The sequence below is a fragment of the Nannospalax galili genome, unplaced genomic scaffold (genome assembly GCF_000622305.1).
Source record: "Nannospalax galili isolate Female #2095 unplaced genomic scaffold, S.galili_v1.0 scaffold448, whole genome shotgun sequence".
Taxonomy (NCBI): domain Eukaryota; kingdom Metazoa; phylum Chordata; class Mammalia; order Rodentia; family Spalacidae; genus Nannospalax; species Nannospalax galili.
In genome coordinates, this window is record NW_008359324.1 from 3,380,498 (window position 1) to 3,385,136 (window position 4,639).

General features: G+C 37.6%; 1 non-coding gene across 1 annotated transcript; it reads right to left on the bottom strand.

Moving 5' to 3' along the window:
* Positions 1-4,089: 4,089 nt before the first annotated feature.
* Positions 4,090-4,162, bottom strand: Trnak-cuu. Its single transcript has one exon. It is a non-coding gene; the product is annotated as a tRNA-Lys (tRNA).
* Between the last annotated feature and the right edge of the window lie 477 nt (positions 4,163-4,639).

The following is a 4,639-nucleotide window of genomic DNA, read 5'->3' on the forward strand; positions in this document are numbered from 1 at the left end:
CAGTGATCAAGGAGGAGCTATAGCAGCTATGGCAGCAGCAGGAGTACTGTGGTCTTACCAGCATATTATCAAATGAAGTGTAAATATGTCTGTAGACTGGAAAGTATGCAAAGATCTAATTCCAATGATAAAGAAATATTATGAAGCTGGGAGTGGTGGTGCACACCTTTAGTCCCACCACTTGGAAGCTAGAGGCAGGAGGATCTCTGTGAATTCAAGGCCAGCCTGGTCTACGTAGTGAGTTCCAGGCCAGTGGGACTACAGGAAGACTTTTTCTGAAAAAGACCCCCCCCCCAAAAAAAGAAAGAAAGAAATATTAAGAAATCTGGCCTTGAACTCACAGAGATCCACCTGCCTCTGCCTCCCAAGTGTTGGGATTAAAGGTGTGTGCCACCACGCCTGGCTTAAGTATTCATTTTAAAGTGAAGTGATTTCCATTATAATAATTTAATTATGGATGGATGGCTTCCCTGTAAAAATCATGAATTCTCTTACACAAAATAAGCCAATTCTATGGATGTGTGAATTCCCATAAGTCCCAGAGTACAATTAACTCTACTACTAACCATGCTGTGGCACCTCAAGACAATGGAGAAATCTGTTAGAAGTGTTTCCACAGCATGAATATGCAAGGCCTAGTATTAATTTAATTCATCTGCTGCAGATTATCTAGGCTCCAGCCACAGCACATTTTATTGCTATGTGTCAGTTCACTGACAGCTTCATAAATTCTGTTCTATAAACATCAAGTGTTTACATTCATTGTCTAGCAAGTCTAGAAGCCTGGGAAAATCTTTTGGTTTTAAGATTCAGAAATGTAGTTTTACATTTATGCAACAACTGAAGCTATTATTGTCTAAAGCCTGAGGTAGTATATAAAAATGTTTTCACCATTTGACAGGTATTGTTTGACAGGTACAACAAACTTTCAGGTAGATATAAGCTGACCTCTCAGATATAAACTTTTTCATGTTAATTTTATTTTTACATTTATTATAAATTTTCCCTAAAATATGAATTTAGGTTCTGAATTTCAATGCGAGGTACATGTTATAAAATATGCCATGAAAATAAGTAATTACTGAACATATTTGACATAGAAATTAACTATCCATGGTTAAATTTCCACTCAATATATTAAAATTGCATTTCTCTAAAAACTGGTGATATATCATAATGGTTGGATTGAATGATTAATTTTTAAAATATGATAAAAATTGTTGTAAACAAACTTTTTGTCCAACATCCACCCCGGAATCTAACCTCTAGCCTTCTTCTTCTTTTTCCTTCTCATACACACAGTGTCTGTCTTAATTTATGAATAGTTTCTTTACTCAGTTGGTATCATCTATCTATCTATCTATCTATCTATCTATCTATCTATCATCTATCTATGTATCTATCATCTATCTATCATCTATCTATGTATCTATCATCTATCTATCTACCTATCATCTATCTATCTTCTATCACCCATCATCATCTATCTTTCTATCATCTATCTATATCCAGTAGAAATCTTACCATCCTTGGTGAATGAACATATAGTACTCTCTTCTGCTTGTGTGTCAGTGTATCTATTATCTATCATCTATCATATATCTATCTATCTATCGTCTATCTATATCTGTCTATCTATCATCTATCTATCTATCTATCAATCATCTATCTATCATCTATCCTATCTATCTGTCTATCTATGTATCTATCTATCCAACTATCTATCTATCAATCATCTATCTATCTATCTATCTATCTATCATCTATCTATCTATGTATCTATCATCTATCTATCATCTATCTATCTATCTATTATCTATCACCCATCATCATCTATCTTTCTATCATCTATCTATATCATCTATCTATCTATAAAGCTCTTCTGTTTTCTTTCAGACATTGATTTTATTTCCTATAATGTTTCTGGGTTTTACTGACCCAGCTGCAACCCTCTTTGTGAGCATATGTAGAATAATTTAACTGCTTGTCTTGCTTGCCCATTGTTTTCACAAGTAGACCCTATGTTACAATATGGAATGAGGTTAAGTAAAACAGTCCTCCAGTCTCCCATTGGTGCTGTCTCTTTCTCTCTCATTGTCTACTTTTGAAAAGTCCACCTCAACTGAGCTGAGTTACTGGTTTTCCATTTTTGTACACCCCTTATATAATTTTTTTATCAGTTTTGAGACATGGTCTTCCTTTGTAGCTCATGTTGACCTCTACTTTGCATCCTCTGAGGTGTGCCATTGCCCCATGCTGGCCTCAAACCAGTCATCACACTAACTTTTAGGGGTCACTGGGAGTAGTGGGCTATGAATGGTGGTAGATGAGTTGGACTCCCTTTGCCCTGGGACAACTACTGCCTCATGTTCTGTGGTGATTGTTCCTTCTTGTCTTTGAACAGCACCTGGGACTATAGGTGTGAGAACATATGAGAAACTTTGGAGAGATTTTTTTTTACTAGTTCTGTTAAAACAGACCCTCCCTGGAAGCCCAGGGGAGTATGGATTAGACCCTCAAAATTCATGTGCTGAACTGACAATGTGAAACAATAAGCACAAGTAAGTTACATTTTTAATCTCATAGATTCTGGTGTTCATTTCTATAAGCAAATTACAATCTTAAAGATTCCCACTGTCATTTATAACTCATATTAATGCAGCAATATCGAACAGTTAGAATATGCCAAACTGCATTTTTATCCATATTTCCCTTACTGACACCTGTTTCCTACTGTTCTTCTCTTTCAGGTTCCTTCTTTTTCTTTCCCTCCATGGTTTCTTTACATTATCCTTGTTTCTCTAGTTATGTCTGGATACATATCCACTTATAAGGATTTGGTGCTAGGATTCCTGCTAGATGAGGAAAAGCTGATTTTCCTAAAACAAGGAACTCCAGATAGGCTGACTAGACTCAGTGGATGGACTTGCACTGGGGAATGGCTGGGGGCACTGACAACATAGTGGACAGTAACAGGGATGACAGAAGATATGGGCGCCAGTGGATTAGGGGGTGTTATTGGAGGGTGCCATTTGGGATCTGGGCATAAAGATGAATAAGGTTGTTGGGGATGATCTGTATGAAATAAACACAAAAAAATCAATGAATAAAAAGATGAAAAAAATATACCAAAGTTTACAGGTCATAAAATTGCTGTCAATATCTAGCTTTTTTTTTTAAATCTATATATTATTTTTTACCTTGACAGATATATTTGTCATTATTTATTATGTATTGTGAATTTGGTAATTCAAAATATGATGCTTTGAAATATATATGCATTGTGGAATGATTCACATTGGGTAATTAGCATGCCTGGTTATTCACAGAGGTTTGATACTTGTGTGGATTTCAGAGGAGTAGTTAAGGTAACTTAGTGAAAATAGGTGAAGTGACTACTTAGAGCCATTTGACTGAAGCAGGTTAAGAAATGAAAAAGATCATTAGAAACATATGAAAAAAATAATTCAGGGTAAGAGTAAACAGCAATTGACTCACAATGATTTTGTATACAATGAAAGAATCTTATATTAATAAAGAAATTCACTGCACAGTTGCAACTTTAAAAATTTAAAAGAATAGACATAAATGACATGTGTTTCATAGGAAGGAAGAAAATACTACAAAACGATAGATATATATTCATCAAATGAAACAACATCAATAGCATCATGGAAAATTTACAAAGATGTATTTTTGTAGGGAGCCATGCTTGCCATAAGCATTGGAAATTAGGAGAGTGTCACTTTAAGAGCTTCTGAGCTCTCTGTTTCAGTGGTCAGAGCTGATAGGCTGTATCTGGATGATAAATCAGGTCTTCTAGAAATTTAGTTTCAGTTCGGCCTTCATGCTGTCTCTATAGTAACCCTTTTGTTTCTGTTGGGAAGATTCACCTAGGTGACCCAAACTCTGGGCCAGATAAAAAGGATCTGTGGGACCCCTCAGTAGATTCTTCCTACTAAAGAGCGCTCTCCTCTCTGTACCTGCTGTCCCTTTAATAAATTCCTCGCATAACTTCAGACGTATGCCTGAGTGTCCTTTTTGTTGAAGACCCAAGCCTGGTGGGCTTGGGGGGCGTTCGACAAGTGGCGCCCAACGTGGGGCACGAACCCACGACCCTGAGATTAAGAGTCTCATGCTCTACCGACTGAGCTAGCCGGGCGATGGAAACAGTCCAAGGGGAGCAGAAACAGTCCAAGGGCAGTGTAAACAGAGTTCAAAAAATTGGTCCAAGAAAACTGGGCACACAGGAGGCGATGATGGATGGTGCAGTGATGACACAGGTGGCATAGAGTCCAGGCAGAGAAGAGTAGGATGGCAACAGCAGTGGAAGTGACGGGAGTGAACACATCATGGCAATATCCTGTGAAAAAAGCAGAAATATACCCCCTTCCCAGGCCACCATGGGGCTAGGTAGCCACGTTATCGAGCAATTGTAGCAGCGGTGTCCTTTTGAAAATGAAGAGCAGAAAAGATGATTTTGGCAGCCCGTTTGTGAGCCTGCCACTGCAGACAACGAGGTACACAGCAACCACCGATTAACAGTATACATAGAACAATCACTAAAGTAACCAAAGAAGAGCCAGAGCTATGTAAAATACTCTGAAACCATCCATGAGGATCAAGACCAGAGAGAGTA